We start from the raw sequence: 18,528 nt of genomic DNA on the forward strand, positions 1-18,528 counted from the left end.
CTATAGATCGAAAACCTACATTTTTCTTCTTCTTCTTTTATATTTGCTCGTGGTTAGTGCTCAGGTCCACTTTTCACGGATCAAAAAAGTTCAATAGTGATTCAATTCTTTTATTTATTTATTTTGTGTCACAATTCTTTAAAAAATCATTTCACCTTTCCAACTCAAAGCAGTGAAATGAAGGCTTTGGCACATAGAGCATGTCCAAGGCTAAATGAGAGAGTTTTTTTTTTTTATCTCACTGTACCCCTTTAAGACGATTCTCAATTCAAAAAACTTTAACGGAGAGATAGGCTCGTTCCAGTGGAAGAAACCAAAATTTCCCATTTGACCTCATCATTTTTTTGCTAAGTATGTGAGCGGAAGGTGAGCGTCTCTCCGTGTGATGTGGTGGTGGTGGAAGAGGAGGGGGAGGAGGAAGGGGGGGGGGGTCGTCTTCGGTTTGGTTTATGTCATTGGTTTAAACGACCCAAGACCCCGCCTTGATAAAAAAGGAGAGTTAGACAGACTACAGCCAAAGAGAGACAGGGAGCGAGAGGGGGAGGAAAAAATAAAGCGGTGAAACAGTTAGACACCTACTCGGCGTTCATGCTCCGCCGTATTTTAATAAACAAGGACTCGTTTTTTTTTTTTTTTAGACACATTGCAGCCTGTTCCCTGTTAGGTTATCACTCCTCTGCTATCTTGTCATCTCTTCCCGTCTGCTGGAAAGAAGCTGCACGGAGGATTAACAAGGTGGAATCAGAATTACTCCAAATCAAATCTTCGCATGAAACATTTGTCCTGAAGCGGATGATGCTGCCGCCGACGTGTGCTTGAAAAAAAAAAAAAGAAGAAGAAGAAGAAAAAAAAGAAAAAGTCTGCTTCTCAACTTGCGACCAGACATCATTCATCCAGGTAAGGCTCCTATACAGCACGGCAAGACGCATTTTTCACGTTTAATTCAGTTTGGGCTCGCAAATAAGAGTTGGCTCGGGCTGGCTGCCGTCGGGTTTCAGGTCCGCATACAGCTCTGACCATGTGTGTCCACCTTACTGCGCCATGAAGATGGGGAATGGACGGGTGGCTTGAACACCCACAGACGTGATTTCTGACCACGCTATAGCTGCCCCGTCTAACGTGGACGCGAATTGCCCGCGTTTTACCTCCAGCGCTGAAATTGTGCGGTTAATTTTAGCGTGGAAAGGGGACATTAAGCGAAGACGCGGGCACTGTGTTGTTTTTGCACGCAACGAGACTCCGTACGGAGAGAGTGTGTCGGCTAATACAAAATAGGAAGTGCATTAGTGGCCAGAGAGTGTGTTGAGTGGTTGTGGAGTTGAGCTTTCCAGCGAGACTACTTGCTCATAAATCCTCTAATACCGCATACTTGTTCCGAATGAGTGAGTTTTTGTGGGGGGAAATAGTGCCGTAGAAGACGTCACACAGTGTAATCTAAAGTGCTGTTTACTGCTTTGCCCGTGTGTCTTAAACACACACACACACACACACACAAGTCACCACAACAGAGCACATCTTCAGTCCAGGCTGCCTCAAATGTCACAGACCTTTCACACGGACGTGGCCTCGGCTCAGTTTTAAAAGCTCCCAGGAAGAGCTTTGCAGAGGCTGCAACGCATCATTACAGAGGATCAGAGGCTTCCTAAACTTTTTGCATCCCAGGAACCCACAAACGATGGAAGGGATCAAACACCTGCTCGTGATGCCCCTGAGGAATCACGCAGGTGAGGATTTTGTGGATAAGTGTGGGGTTGGAGATGTGGAGTTTGCAGGGTAGAAGCTGGTGGAGAATAGTGAGCACTCAGTTGTAGTCTGAAAGCTGTTGAGTAAAATGGAAGTGCAGTGAAACTGAGCCAGGCACCCTCTTGTTTCCTGGGATGCCCCCCAGGACTCCCCTGAAACATCCAGCACTTTGGATTGGACTGGAACTTTAAGCTTTAAGTTGCTGAGCTATTATTTTCAGTGAGGATTCAGCAACTTGGCTGCAAGTGTAAACTTAAAAAGAACTGCTATGGAAAGTGCATCTTCTGTTTACGGCCAGTACAAGTTGCAGAATGCGTGTGAATATGCTGCTGATTGGTTTGTATTAACTTTTTTTTTAAATGCACTCTCTATTAAGTACTCTTACATATAATTGGATTAATTAATTCAGTGCTTAATCTGAAAAGATGATAACAGGACATGTATTGGATTTTTTTTTTGGGGGGGGGAGTAAATCTTAAAGTAGCTAACTTAGAGACGACTTCAGTAGCGCAGCTCATTGTCTTACTTATGAGTACCCATGTGCATGTATTAGATCAGGAAGGGGAGGAGGGTATCCGGAGGAGTCGAAGGCCACTACAGATGTGTGCAGCCTGGACATCTGCTCTGTTGTGGGCCATTGTCATGGAAGCAGTTAAGATGGTGGGCAGATGAGCTCGACAGAGCTCCCTTGTCAGAAAGCTCAATTTAACAGCTCCAGTCACAAGAGCAGCAGGGAAGGGGTCATAACACTGAGCAGTATTATTTCCCCCTCACATGCCAGGTACATCCACAGTGGGTTGTTCTTTCGCTGTTGGTAGATCAGTTCCTCATCCATAACCAACAAACCTGCTGTACATAAGTTGAAATAGAAGACGGAGGCAAATTTATTCCGATCCCCCCTGCTTTTCTTTACGCTTTGCACATTGTGACTCAGTGTTATCACGTAGAACGGGGACTGTCACGTTTCCACTGAGGATATTGAACAGACTCACTCAGTCGGCCCAGCGAAGAGCCTGCCCTCTGCCATCCTCTCCTGTGTTGCCGAGCAGCACCCTATCACTCAAGGCAATTGAACGTCTCTGAGGAGACCTCTGTTAGCCCCGTGCAATATTTATTACCATCCATCATCCCAAGACTCTCGCTCTGCGGGTGAATAACAGTGGCTGCTAAGTTCTATGTTAAAAAGTTCCCTCACCAGCGACCATTAGAGGGGATTTATGAGAGCGGCCTCCCTAAAAGTGCTGTGGAAGCGAGACGGAACATGTTTCAGAGTCGCTGCATACCCGCTGGGCTTTGGTACTAAATATGTCGTGGAAATAATTCTGACTGGGACTGCTTTAGTTGAGGAGCTGCCTGAAATCCTCCTTTCCTTTCCATTTATATTTTTTTTGAAGAGCTTTTAGAGCTTAATTGAACTGAAATTGATACCTCCTATGATTGAAAATGGTCTAGCTTTTGGGTTTGGACGGCTCTTTGGAAGAAAAATTTTCAAGGATATGATATTGATAGCCAATTTGAGGTTTTTTTGGAACAAGTAATCGCATATGTCACAAGTGTTTTAACTTAAGTTCAATAAAAAAGGATCACCTACTCCAGCGTATACATACAGGGCTCCTAAGGTGGTAAATCTTGCTCCATGTCCTTTGAATGAGCTGGAACGTATGCTGTGGGAGAACTTGTATACCTGTTTCTGCTCAGTGTGGTCTTCAATCCTGCAGAGATGAGAGAAATGATTATTTTTTTTTTCTTTTCTCTCAAGGTAGTTTGTTTGTCAGGAGAAGCTATTGGGACGGGGCATCAGTGTAAATGAATGCATTACTTTTCTTCTTTTAGGTCAATTTGATATGTGTTTTTAATTGGTCTCAGAAGGCTGAGACTTCTCTCCTCCTTTGTGCCTTCCTCAAAAGTGTCTGTGTGATGTGACTGCGTTGAGCAGAGGAGCCCGGGAGCAACGGTGTTCATTTGAAGCCAGCTGAACGTGCTCATTATCTCCAACTAAAGGCAAGATTGATTTAGCTGAAAGTCAGGGTAGTTTTGACCAAAAAAGAAAGAGAGGGGGGGGGGGGGGGGGGGGGAACATGAAGTTGGAACTGTAAACTGATCAAGACAGCAGGCCTAGCCATGGATAGCTCATGGTCAAAGTGGACGATTTTAAAACAGTGGAAAAACTACTTAGTATCTTGGGCACTCTCACCAGCTGAAGGAGCCATTACTCTGCCGGAGCTTCTCCCTCATGGTTCCACAACCCCACTGATCTTTACAAATGACTTACTGAAAAGATATCTCAAAGAAACAATTTACGTGTCAATCCCACTTCTCTGCCTCCGTTTTCACTTGAGGCATGCTGCCTCCTCAATTTTTAGCAAGACTATGCACATGCATGGAAGAGATGGGAGGGGGGGGGGATTCTTCTGCTGTCATTGCTTACTCCCGCATTGCTATAATTTCATCGACAGTAGCAGCACTTGTGTTCTCCGCAGCTACACAAGAGCAAAGGATAATTAGAACCATGGGTGTCTCTTTCATTGTAAAGGAGAAAGTGGTACCCTGTGTCAGTGCTGTTCTCTGTACTGTACAAAAGGAGAAGATCCAATGATAGGGCTTGCATAAGAGATCTACAGTATTCTCTAACACAAACAGATGTATTTTATCCTGGCTGAAACAGAAGAGCTCAGCCTCGTGGTTATCTGGCTTGCAGGTTTTCTGCTATTATTGGACTGGTTCTAACGGTCTTCCTGTGCTTTTACCTTGGACTGCTCTACATTAGTGTCGGGGGAGTGTAAGGGGGCTTTATAATAAAGTGGAAGTGCATCGTCTCTCAGTGATGTAAAAGGTCAAGTAACACTTGTACGTTGGCCCCTGTTGGCCATGTCAGAGACAGCCTAGTTAGCGTTAAGGTACGATGTCGCCTGGCCAACTGGCGGCACAGCAATTAGAGTTATTAATTATTTTCTTACAACTTAATACACTTTCATTTAATGCATATTAATTGATGTGCTTCTGAATTTGCACTCGCATAATCCACCAAGGATTTCTCAAAGGCAAGCACAAAAGGATTTTATTATCTTAAGGAGGAAATGGTCTTTTGGGATGTAAAGCGCCCCTGCTCAATTGTGTATTACATTATGAAACAGACATAAGTGAAATGAAATTACAACGTATCATCCGCACGGTGAAGGATCCCATTGAATAATTACCTTAGCAAAGCCATTGTTGTAATGTCAGACTTGCTCTTTTGGTTGTGACAGAGGGGGTTTTATGAAGTCATGCAAGGGAATGAAAAGCAGTTTCAAGGTTAAACTGTGTGAAGGCCAAATGTTTTGGGAGGGTGGATTAATTTCATGTCCCATAATGTGATTTGCAATATCTCCTCCTCCTCCTCCTCTCCTGCCCTTGGTTTCTTTGGAGATGTGTGAGTCTGATGAGAGAGAGGGGGGGGGGGGGGGGGGTGCTGTTGCTATCTCCTGCATTTATAAGTGTTTACAAAGCTACTAAAAGACATTATAAGACGAGGTGCATGCTTACAAATTCAACATCATTGCCAGATATCTATCTCATTGCTGAATACTAATTCAGAAGTTACTCCTCTGGTGCAGAGAAAATTTGGCTCTTTCTTGCAAGCATGCACAAACGGAGTCACATATACTGTATAAATGCATAAAGCAACCCAAGCACAGGATGGGAGGTGGTTCCAGGAAAATCACTGTGCATCATTAATTGCAGGGGAGACTACGAGGAAGGGAGAAGGACCACCATGGAAACAGATCCCTTGCTGCTTAGTCGGCCTAAGAAGCCTCTATTACATGGCATGTGCAGCTTTTTGCTGTGTATCTGTATATCAGCAGAGCTAATGAAACTGTTGGGTTGCCTCATCTTGCTGTCAAATTCTTAGCAACGCAGATGTCCCCACAGATATCGCTTGCATGTCATGTAGCACCAGTAGAGATACCTTTCAACCTCACATTGTGTATGCACTGAGGAAATGATAAAATCAGTGATTAAAGGCACTGCAAGTACTGTGGCTGGGATGAGCCCTTTTATGGGGGAGCGGCGGGGGTGGGGGGTGGGGGGGGGTCACTGCTTGCCTTTCTGTGCTATGCTTAAAGTATATCTTTTGAATGCAGTAAAGTTGCAATATGTCTGCTGCACACTTTTCATCATTTCACCAAACTTTATCCAGTTGTCATTTCACCAAACAGCAATCAGTAGCAAATAGGCAAATATTTGAAATGTATATAAAAAATGGGCGGACTGGATAGGAAATGGTGAGCTTTTGTGAGTAACTGTTAGAATTTAAAACCCGGCAGCCATGTTGGTGTTTTGGTGCGTCCATGCTGGAACCCTGGGGAGCTGGAGGGTGCTTTTTATGAGTTTGGAACAGTGGAACAGAAGTTGAGGTGGAAAGAAAGAAAGAGTTCAGGTGGATGGACAAAGTTCTAAGTTCCTGTATGATTCTGTAACTGCTCTGCGTTGATGCCTCACGCAGCTTTGCAAATAGCGGGTGTCCTGCTTATATCGCGGTGCTGCCACAGGCACTCTTAAAATATGTGGAACAATCTGGGATTAAGACGACCCTTACTTGCACTGGTAGTGTTGTTGGTCCTTAAGACAAGAAATCATAGTGGACAAACAATCTGCTTTTCTGCTGGAGTGAAACCAACTGCATGGCCAAGCGCTGTTGGCTTTCAGAGGATTGCACACGAGCTGTTTTTGGTGGCTGCATACCCAACGTCCTTCACTTTACGAGGGATGAGAGCGATGCAGACGAGGACATTCATGCTGCCGTGAAATGTTATAAAAGTTAAACGCATAGTGGAGAAAATCCCATGAAGCAGCGGTTAGGAGGGGATGGTTCACACTGGAAGAATCAGTCTTTTTCCGCTCAGCTCTTTCCTCAAATGCACCTTTTTCTTTGAGCGGTTTTAGAAAAATATATAGTTTCTCAGCTTTATGTTTTTGGAAGTGCAAAGTAACAACATCTTACAACAAATGCTCACTTACATGTACTTTGCAACATTGGTCTAAGTGTTTACTGGGGCAGAATTCTAGATGTTATAGATAGATTTACTGCAGCTGTGAAAACTTCCCGGAGATACAATCCTCCCTTAACAATGAAAAAAACACCCCGTGTGGAGTCTTGGCATTTTCTTTCAAACTGGACTTCCTTATTCCAGTTCTTTCCTCGACACGTACCCTATAGCAACACCTCCGCAGCCCTGTAGTGCTCTTGTCTGCCTGAGCGTGTGTTTAGTCAGAGGAATGAAAAGACCAGAAGCAGCTCTCAACACTTCTTATCTCTTTTCCTCCTTTGCTTTTTCTTCTCTTTTTCTGCCTGTATCCATCTCTATCCCTCCTCTACCCCAGTGAAGGTTTCATTGCTTATGTAATGTGTCTAAACATTTGTGCAGCATTAGGGGAAGTCAGGCATGCCAAAACTGAGCAAAACGTCCCTCTGTGCACCCCATAGAGGTGGGACAGATGGCAGTCCTCATTCCCCGTCTTGTAAACTGCCTGTGACAGGAGAGATGGCACATACGCAGCTGAACTAGGGCAGTGCTAGCTAAAGCTTTACAGACAGTGGTGGACACAGTTGCATGCACACTTCTCAGTGGGATGTTTATTGCCGAAACAATAAAGCATCCCACTTTGATCATGTCCGCATTCCTTTTTAGCTGTTGATTAAAGACTAGCGTGGACTGATTGAAGATTCTTGGAGAGGTTTGTACACACTGTAAATGCACCATCGCCTCGCTCCACCTGTGATCCCGGTTGTGGCTCACCTATAACAAAGGCTATCAGATTTCCACATGAGATCGTCCATCACAATGTAAAAGAAGGTGACCCGGAGTTGTTTTCTAATTCACTCGTTAATCACGGCCTCAGCAGAGCGTCGGGCGCTTTCACTTTGTTCCCCTTAACAACTCTCCGGGCAGAGTCCATTACTGAGTAAACAGGCAGTCAAACGCAGAAGAAATGAATGAAGACGCCCAGCACAGAACTCCCAGAGGTGAGATCAAATGGCAGGCTCGCTGATGATGAGGTATGTTTATGGCTGACACTCTATTAAGAGGAAGCTCTTCCCTGCTGGCTCATAATGAACATCTACCTTGTGAAATGGGTATTCCAAAGCTTTTTCCTTACTCTGAATTAAGGGTCATTTTCATCAGAATGTACCCTAATTGCACTCAGCAGTGTGTGTATGGGGGGGGGGCACTGATTATAAGAATGAGTTTTCAGGTAACTTTGCAAGGTGACCATCTTATAGTAGCATTAGCTCCGTTTTAGGAATAAATCTTGACCACTGTTTTCCCCTTTGTAGGGTAATGAAAGCCTGTTGTGTCCTTGGAGGCTGATATTTCAGGCCTGAACTCTTCTTCTTTTCTCTGTGTACATGGTAACGCCTCCTCCAGATGTCCCCCACCGCGGGAGGCTATGAGCCACATGCAAGATGCTTACTGCTAACCACACACACACAAACACGCACACACGCACACACACACACACACAAACACTCATACGCTGTTGGATCACCTCTGGGACCGGCCACCTCAGCTGACCTGTTACAAAATATGACTGTATGGGCTGAGAGTTAAGTATTGCTGACAAAAAGAACAGTGCGTTTGTGTGTGTGTGCGTGTGTTGTAGAGAACGAAAAGGAAAACATCTCAGTAAGGAGAGTGTTTTCGTAAATCACAGACAATGTACCATCTGCACACGGCAGGGTGTGTGAGCGACAGTGGACCACTGCTGTGAGGAACTATTGCATTGTTATTAAATGGCTGTTGTCTCACTGGCAGCCATATTAAAGCCTCAGATCTTGTGCCTGATGCAAGGCAACGAAGAGGAAAAATGCGGAGGGGTGGGAGAAACACCCCAAACCAGCCCGGCCTTCTGGACATGTCAACACGATGTGCAGCTGCGATGGCACAGCCTGGAAGATGGCAGTCGAACCGCTTGAAACGGAAGAAAAAGAGCTTATATTCCCCCTCTCTCTTCCTCCTTTAACCCCCAAGACCTCCAGCATCTCCTGCACAGTGCCATCACACGGCAGCTTTTTCTGTGCTCCGGAGCAGGTTGTTTAGAATGTCTTCACGGCTACTTCGTAAACTCCAGATACTTTTCATCTTTCTAGCTTATCATCTGCAGAATTTAGTTTAATTTTGCACTCTCACATGAGATGCGTGTCTCTGTTCACGGCTAAGGAGTTTGGATCCTCTCCTGCCGCAGCGGCGTGTTGACTTATTGATGCCATGCGCTCTTTGTGCATACAGAACTAGTGGCAGACAGTTCATGGAGTGCCACTGAAGAGTTAGAGTTGATTAGCTCCTCTTGCTTTTTTTCCATCTCGTTCCCTCACACGCGGCGTCGTAAAATTACACATGCGATTGTTCCTCCTGCTAACAGTTTGTTTAGGAACCTTACATGTGCAAGAGGTCATGAGTCTGCTTGATATTTAGGTGTTTTTGACCCTGATCAGTTCGAGACTTTGTTTCAATTGTCCAATAAACCTTTTCAGTTCGAATCTCGGCGAGTTGCTCTCAAATTGAATAAGTGAGTAATGGTGCTAATTATTTTCCAGTTCAGTTACCCAGTGGGGTCTACAGTTCACAGAATTGGTGAATGGGGGAAAAAATTGATACAGCGTTGCTGCTGTGTTTTTAATTGTCTGTGGACATTTTATTTTGGTTGATACAAAGATATATTTATTTTTTCTAATGAGGCTAAAATGAATACACCGAAGACGGAGTGTACAGTTGTAGTATTGCATGAATTGCATCTACTATTAGCAAACCCAAATTTGTCGACCGCAGATCAATTACATCCTTTTTTTTTTTTTTTCTTACAGTTCTCTTTTGTGATATTTTAAAGAATCGACTGACCTGCCAACACGAGGAATCGTTGGGATTTCAGTTTGACTGGTACTGACCAGCAACTAGCTGGTTCATTAACAAAAGTTATTGGGTCAGACCTTTGGGGTTGGGGGGAGTCAGTAATAATTGTCCAAAGGAAAATGAGCTTTACCTGTATTTCCACCTAATTTAAAACAAGAGAAGTTGGTCACCACATCTGTTGCTTCTTAAACCGATTCATGCTTTTTAAACTGTTATTAAGGTAGTGGGTGTTGTGTTGAAGCGATGTTTAATTTCTACAGAACAATCCCACCTGTTGTATCCAAATATCGCTCTGCTGGCTTAACTTACTTGATTGTAGAGCTCAGTGGTGTCTGGTAGAGGAGATAAGAAGTTATTTTTGTACTATGAAGGGAAAAAGTGCTTGACAGATCACTACCTGCCCAGACAAAACTGGGCTAATAGCCACGGCCATTTTCTGGCTGGAGATATTTAAAGAAAAACAAACAAAAAAAAAACAAAACACGTTTGTATGCGGGGCAGTACTTTAAAAAAGAAAAAAAGGAACTGTCAGATCAGTGGCTCAGCCAGTCCTTTTTCCTACTCCAGCTACTGTGCGAGGAGTGAATTTGTGAATGGCCATAAATATGCATGTGTGCTTGAACTCCCGACAAAAGTTTCCAAGGGCCTGATTTCTTTTTTTTTTTTTTTTTGAGGCTGTCACCCCGCTTGATGGAACCTGACATTTGGAAAGGTCTACAAGGAGGATTTGTTTGTGACAGCTTCAAATTACAGTGGGACAGAGGGAATGAGAGAACGGAGGTGGTGAGGGGGGGGTTCAGGGATTGAGAAAGAAAATGGCTCCTGCGTATTTAAATGTCACTTCAGCGAGGTGAATGCGTAAGCTCTTCCTATTTTTCAAGCATTACATAGGCATGTCTCACAATGGAAAAACATTGCTTGCCATCTTTTATTCTGTGTGTCTCGCTCCGTCTTTCTGCTTGGCTCAGGCTGTGTTATTGGCAGAAGGCTTTAAGCTTTGTGAAGCTTTGCCAACATCTTGACAGTAACCACAAACCATTTAGTTGTTTGTTTCCATGAAGGTATTGACGAAGGGACCAGCAACTCGGGGCCCTGTTTGGATTTGCGGCTTATTAGGACTTTTTTTCTATAGATGCCGGAGTTAAAAAAAAAAATAAATAAATAAAATGTTCAGGCTCACCCACTCTCCCCTTCAACTGCAAGTACAAGGCAAAATAATAGAAGACAGTCGCTTTAAGTACAGTCTGGGGGAGGAAGCAGACGAGAGGTGATAAGTGTGCTGCAATCTCTGTATATCCAAAACGATTTTTCTTATGTAACACCCCCCCACACCCCCAACGAAGGCTGTTATTTCTTGTCATCAGTGCATAAGGGTCTCTGTCTGCCACTGACCTTTTGATAAGGATGAGAAAACTAAAATACCTTGAGTGTCCCTCGGTGGTGATGGTCAAATGTCACTCAAACTAAAGGGCAGTAACCACACTTAGATACTCAGCCTCCCAACAGTGAGGAGGATGGAGTGTCGGACCCGTCTATCTCTTTCTTGACAAATAACTGATGACACTGTTGGATTAAGGCTTCACAAGTCATGCCAGCTGCTGGAATCAGATGACAAATACCTCCATGCCTACGTTTTTTTTTTTTTAAAAATCCGTTTCAGATGCTTCCAGCATCATATACTATTCTGTCTATATAAAGCTGGAATATTCATCACACAGGTGCTGGCTGCGACATTCCGATAAATATTGGGACGTTAGTGACTTTGGAGTGTGACGGCTGGTTTTCTGAAAAGCGTTTGCCCTTTTGCTTACTCCTTCATTGCATCCTCCTGCCGTGACACATTATCAGTGAAGAGTTATCAGCGAGCAAACTTGGGGCTGTATGTTGCCAAGATGTTTCCAAACTTCAGCCAGCTGCAAATCCCCACTGCAAAATGGAGACTTTTGAATTCTGCTAATGCAAACAGAGCATCTATTTTAACAGAGGCATTTCCCATAATTAAACTAATCTATAGGAAAGTATGCTGCGGTGGCTCCCTTGATTAATGGAGCAATTATATAATCCATTACACTGCATTATGAATGTGTTAATGATGAGCTCATGTTGGGTAATGATTCCTGGAGTTTGCTTGTGTAAAATATGAAAAGAGAAGCGGGGAGGGCTGTCTGTGTTTGCAGATGTTCCTCTAATCACTAGGAGGTAAGGCGAAGGAGGAAAATTGTGTGCGACTTCCTACCTTGAGTGGCAGCTCCACAATCACAGGTCATTGCTTCCTGGTGTAAAAAAGAAAGGAAGCCTCTTACTGTTCCCAGACCCGACGTCGTAAATTTAAAGGTCTCCTGCTATGATTTACTTAAGTCCATACAAATTTAAATTATTGCTGTGTGTGATTTTTGATGGCAACATTAATTATCCAATTGAGAAGGCAATGAGACAGCTTAAAGCATGGAAGTTGGCAACCGAGTTGTCGTAATCTCCCCAGCCAAAGCCGTAGCTGCAGAGCGATAACGTGTTTTTTTTCTTTCTTTAAGTCTTATCTGTTTGGTATAATGCTCCTCATGCTGCGGGTGAGCAGAGGGGGTTTATGTCAGGTAAACAGAATGCCAATCATTTGGGAAGAAAATAAAACAAAGGTTGTAAATAATTGTTATTGGTGATCATGATTCATGTTTGATCTGCTCATTATTTCCAGTTCTTAATTGCTGGGTGATTGTGAGAAGTTGGGTACAACCTGTCTTTGGTTTGCTAACATTAGCCAGCTGGTTACACCCGATCACTTCTGACCGCATATGATTCAGATATATGAAAGTGGAACTCCTTTTCAAATCCACAGCAGAAGGAATATTGATCATCTTATTACTTGTCGGCTTATTTTGGCTGCAGCAGCTGTGCTACTTTTCTGTCTGCTAGAATCATGTTGAACCTGCCTTGTTGTACAGGCTCTTGGCGTGCCACCCAAAGCTGACCCGAGAGCAGCCGCGCCAAAAACCCATGAGCAGATGTTTTCAGTTGGGGGAAAAATAGAATAAATAAATGTACTTGATTAACGGCAGCCAGCACTCTGCACATGTACCGTACATGTAGGCCTGTTGCTATTATTAGAATCCTCTGAGTGTAGTCATTTGAGCTGATTGTTATATTTTTGTTTGTTTCCACTGTTTCATGGATGTCATGTACAGAAAAGGAATGTTTGCATTTCTTTTTTCCCTGCCATCTTCAGCAGTTTGCACCCTCTTCCTCCGTTTAATGCAGCAGCTGTTTCGATGAGCACAGAATTAGCAGAGAGGGCAGTGAAATTGATCATCTTTGATTATTTGATCATGACAGATGTGCAGATAAAATCTGAATCTGAGGGGGCTTTGCTTTTTTTTACGTGGTTTCTTTGAGTGATGGTAAATGAAAGCATGAAAGTGAAACCATGTCTTGATTTGAAACATGTAAAAAAGTTTTGTTTGTTTCCTTGGAAGACTTGAAATCACACAGCCATGCCAGTGGCTCTTACCAGGCAGCTCCATGGTGTAGAAACGGTGCGAGCTAGATGCTAACATGCTCAGAATGGCAGTGATGATGGTTAACAGTTACCATCTCAGTAAGGTCTCAGGGCAGTTACCAGCTTTCTTTTTAACCGAGCCTTGCATGGAACTTGCCTCTCAGAACGGCAGCACAGATGTGCACAAATGTTTACAGTCCTCATGGGTTTTATGGCCTTTCTGTCAAGTACAAACAATGGAGGTTAAAAAGCGCGCACGAGTCTGATCTTGTTCTCTCTTTGCTGAATGGTCGGTGTCATACGCCACTCTTCTGTGTGAGCTGAGCCGGATGGCAGTTGCACACTTTTGAGAGCACCGGTCGTGGGGTGCACAGTCGCATCGAAATGAATCTGGATTGATGAAGAGATGTGGTCAAAATATGGTTTCTCTTGTGTGAATTCTTGAATTTTAAGGTGGCATCTCTGGAGAAAACGACTTAACTGCAAAAACAAGTTTTTAATTGGGTTTGTGTTGACTAAATGCTGCCTTCATGCTCCACTTACACATACCTAGTAAAATGTAAAAAGGGTTTCCTTAGAGACTTCTTGTTTCCCTCCCGGTGCATATATTCATAGTGGATATTATGCGCTGGACCTTTTTAACTGGGATATTTGACAACCTTGACTCAGCCTGCCTTGGCTGTTTTTGGGCTCCGGTTCATTATAACGTCAATATGTGTGAATCAGTTTTCTTACAGCTGGTAAACACTTGTCTGTTTACCTGATAGAAAACTGTCTTCTGGCCACAGTGAGACATTTCTCTTTGAACACCCTTTGGGGTAACAGTGTGTGTGTGTGTGTGTGTGTGTGTGTGTGGTGGGGGGGGGTGTAAATGTACTGTGTGCAGTCTGGTGGAAGAAGAGTCACCTCAGCACTTAAAGCTGGTAAACTCATTTTGTCTGCACATTTTATGGGGAAACAATTGCTAAGTGAAAAGAAAAAATCCTATTAAGTTTCTCGTAAGGCAGTAAAAGTTTTTAAGTGGAGGAAAAGCACGACTCTTTATCAGGTAGTAGCACCAGCAGCATTTATTGCCTTGGTCAGAGATGCAAAGAGGGAAGCATGTTTTTACGGTGGCTTGTGTTTGTTTGTGTACTTCATATGTAAGTGCTGGAGTCTATACGTGCTATTTCTTCTGTTTTTTCTGTGTGTGTGTGTGTGTGTGTGTGTAGCCCATTTTCAGATGTTTTCATATTTTCATCCCAGAGCTACCAAGTAGCAGTCTTACTATGTTCAAGTCTAATCAAAGCTGTCACTTCATACATGAAAGTGCAACAGACACAGCAATGAATGTGCAGAGGTAACAAATGGCACCGCATTGTTTTCATTGCCTGTAGTACATTGCCTTTACTCCTTTTTGCCTTCTTTCTGCATCTTTTATTTCCGTCAGCAACAAGAAAATCAACGCTGTAAATGAGAAAGAAAAATATTCCTTTTCTGGAAAAGTGGAATTCAACCAAAACGAAGGAATAGAAGTTGTTTGAGGCAGAGTTTTTATAGAGAGTATCTGTAACAGAGATGTGTTTTAAAACCCAAAACATTATACTAATACTTGAAGCTAGCTACTATATACATATATATTTTTTTTTAGAAAGAAGTGTCTGTGCACTGAGAGTCTTTCTGCACGCCTCCGACTGTGCAGGCTGTATACAACACAGCATCCTTGGTGTTTTTAGTGGGCCTCTGGGCCACGAGCTTTGCCTTATTCTGCTCTGCTCGCTGCCTTATTCTGCTCTGCTCGTTGCTCTGGCCGTGCTGTGAAACGTGATCAGACAGCTCAGTTTGGATGCAGTTGGAGACCAGAAGGCCCAATCCTGCGCCCAGGACTTGAACTCAAGGCATTGGTCGGTGCAAGGAGCATCTGATGCCTCGTAGTAAGGCTGCCTGGTTTTTGTGGTATCACAGGCTTGTTTGTCGCGTTCAATTACTGCTCAAGTTGGCTTTTTACACTGAACAAATGAAAGGTGTTATAGAGCAATGGATTATGTGTTTGCCAGTGCAATACACAGTTACTCCTTAACACTGATAATGTTGGAGAGATTTGACTTATTTCACATTTCTGCTCCTCTTGGGGCTCTTTCATACTTCTTATGTTCAAACTGATCAAGACCCCTGTCCCCTTTTTATTTAGAGAAGATGTATGAACAGCCCAGCCATGACGAAAAGCTTCTCTTGAACTCGGGCTGTGTGACATCTGTAATGCTGTGAAAAACTGACGCTGCAATATTTTTCCTTTTCAACAATAAATAATTAATTATTGTGATAAGTATGCATAAAAAATCTATATATACAGTTGAATGGGTTAGTTCACTTGCATAAAAATTAAATGATTGGTTTCTTAATACCACAGAAGAAGGGGAATTGGATTATTCTGCAGGGCTGATTCAAGAAGCGTCAGTAGAGTTATTTGAATTAGTTGGGAATGACAGTGGATGGCAAGCTGCAATTTTAGAGTCACCTTTTTAATCCAGTAAAACTTCCTTTTCGGGGTCTAGTTAAATAGAGCCCACTTAAAGCCATTGTGTGAACCATGTTGCATCCTTTTTGGCAGCAGCTCTGAAAGGTTGTGAACAGAAAAAGTGAACTTAAGATGAGGGAGTTTATCTTCCCCAAACCAGAAATACCATCCAAGTTCTAACGCCGTCTTTTACGATTCTCGTGTCTTTGAGATGGGTGTCGTAGATATGACTCTGACATTTCGGAGATGAATGTCTTAAGTGTGCGTGTGTTTTGCTTGTGACTTGACTCATTGCCATTTGTCATGCCTGATTTGTGAGCGATGGATGTCACCTTGCTGTAATTCATTCCACTCCAACTTTCTTTCTTACATTTGCAACTCCGTGTGCTTTGCTTTGGTCAGGAAAAAATGGATAAATGTCAGCTTGGTGACGTTCTGTCACGAGAAGGACAAATTCACCGGTTGCAGTTTGTGTGGCCTGGGCCAGATGTGCATTCTGTTCATCGGAGTGTCGCCGAGCGATGTGAAGAGATAGCGGTGCAGTTGATGGGGAAAATACTGAGAAATCTGCCTCTTGTTGTGTAATGTCAGCTGTGACCTGTTTGGAAGTTACAGCTGCGTTCAGTGGAAGCAAATAACTTCTCTCGCCTGTGTGTCACTTTATAATTAACCTGCGGAGGCAAAGCTGATGTCCTCTGAAAGGCTTAATTAACCTGTGTGGCGGCCATTGTCCACCAACTCGTACGACCTGTGCAAAGACACCACGATACTTCACATATTCTCTACCCTCACAGAGAGCCAGAATGGCGCATCCCCACCTGTATTTTGTGTTTTCTGAAATGTTTTTTCAGCACACATATGATAATGAATTCTACATGAATTTAAATAACACAAGGCTTTTTCCCTTTTTTAAACAGGACATTCTGTGGTTTTTGCTTTATAGCTTTTTGTGCATTTTAAAGGTTAATACAGAGCAAACCGGACGGGACTTAAAGCGGTAATGAACTCCTAGGTGCGGCTCGTATATAGTCTAGAGGGTATGAGTAAAATGAGTAAAAGCAAAGCAAGGTGGGTCTTTTCAAGGATTCGCTGATTGATTGGCAGGTTATTGGGTTTGAGTTTATTTTATTTATTTATTTTTAATGAATTGATATTGTTTTTTTTTTCCCCCTCATTTTGTTTTTCCCCTGGTCAGTAAATGCATCATGGACAGCGACTGTCCATGATGATTTTTACTGGATTGAAAATGGAAGTTATAAATGGTGAATGTGTTAACTTTAAAATGTTCAATTAAAACTGAAAATTATTTCCTGATTATAGTGAAAATCAGATCAGCCTAAATCGGAACTGGCCAGTCAGGTCGGAAAAATGATGAAAAATGTTGTTTTCATCTAGTAGTTTTCAGTTTCATTTGGGCTTTGTTCTCCCCCAAAACTACGACGTGCTAATTCACTCGCTGTAATGACTTATTGTCATCCAAATATTGCAGTTAAATCAAACATTTCATGGGCACTTGGTGATGGAGTTGCAGAGAAAACATAAATGAACAAAAGATAAGCTTAATAAGCTTCTCCTGCTTTACCAGAGATTCATTCAACATCCACCAGCTCCCTCTGATTTGCCATGTTGAGAAGATGAACTTTGCCATCAATAACACAGTCAAGCAAATTAATTGAATTAATCGTATTGTGCACAATTCATGTAGACTAAAGTAATTGAGGCATAGTTGTGCTACACAACGCAAATGAAAATGTGTTTAAATGCAGGAGGTCTACTCCAGAATGATCACAACGTGTTTTTTTCTTTTTGCATTTATTATCCCACAAACGTGTATATATTTGCAGCTTTTTCAGGGAGCCTTGCCCTTGAAAGAAAATCACATCAAGATGAATTCAAACAGATGGCGTTGCATAATGCTAGATTATAGCATGCCGGAAAAGTTTGGATTATCAGTTTGGTAGATGTTAATTAGTTTTTATCGGGCTCATTGTGTGGCTTTGGCTCCTCAGATGGATTTGTAGCTATTTGTTTAGATCAATGATCATTAAATATTCATGTGAGCTCTTGTTCAACCCATTTTAAAATGAATTCACGAAACATTTCACAGAAAACTTTAACGTCATGAAAATGCATTTGAGTCTTGTAGCCCTAGTTGGCCCACTTCGGCTCAGCTTATGGAACAGATGTCTGGCCAGCTTTCTCAGGTAAGAACACACAACGGTTTCATGCCACCGCTCTTCATCGCCCATGTCCCTCCGCCTCACATTCCTCTGAAATGAAGCCATCTCCTCCTTGTTGAGTCAGCGCAATGTTTGAGTTGCATTTTTCACAACATCAGCATGCAGCCCTGAGAACCATGGACCCAGGAGGACTGTAGGTGTGTGTGTGTGTTAATGCGTGTGAGAAAACAAGAGGCTGCAATGCTTGTCTCCAGTCAGTTGGAGTATTCTATATGTGTGTCATCTCCTGAGTGCAACACCAGCTTGGCCCACTTCTGCCTGACCGACTAGACTCTCCGGCTCATCTGGGCTGTTCCCTCTTGCCTCTCTGGTTTAATTTGCGCTCTCTGACACTCCTTCCCTGTCCTCCATCTGTGGGGTCCAGCCGTCATGTCTCTTTGCGATAGTGAGAACAGACAACAAAAACCTGCGAGGATGTAGAACATCCCAGGTGAATGGTAAAGTCACAGCCTGATGAAACGAGAAACCTCCAGCACGAACACCCAGGAAAGTTCCATATCTGCCTGCACACAGATGCATCTAGGTCAGATGGTGAAAGGGAAGAAGGGGGGAAATCTTTCACCGTCATCCTGGCTGCTCTGTTTTCATAGACTGCAGGGGCTCTGAGACTTGTGGTATTTGATATAGTATCTCTACAAATGTAGAAGTTAAACACGTGTGATAGAG

General features: G+C 43.1%; 1 protein-coding gene across 3 annotated transcripts in view; it reads left to right on the forward strand.

Annotated features, from left to right (window-relative positions):
* Window positions 1-470: 470 nt before the first annotated feature.
* ctbp2l (C-terminal binding protein 2, like) overlaps window positions 471-18,528 on the forward strand; it is a 92,557-nt gene continuing 74,499 nt past the window's right edge. For 2 of the 3 annotated variants that reach the window (XM_072372978.1, XM_072372981.1), the window contains exon 1: window positions 471-897. The gene's annotated coding sequence lies outside the window, so the exon portion shown is untranslated. The remainder of the gene's footprint in view (window positions 898-18,528) is intronic. The other variant, XM_072372979.1, reaches the window with a different exon arrangement.

This window comes from Leuresthes tenuis, unplaced genomic scaffold (genome assembly GCF_036924035.1).
Source record: "Leuresthes tenuis unplaced genomic scaffold, fLeuTen1.0.hap1 SCAF_20, whole genome shotgun sequence".
Taxonomy (NCBI): domain Eukaryota; kingdom Metazoa; phylum Chordata; class Actinopteri; order Atheriniformes; family Atherinopsidae; genus Leuresthes; species Leuresthes tenuis.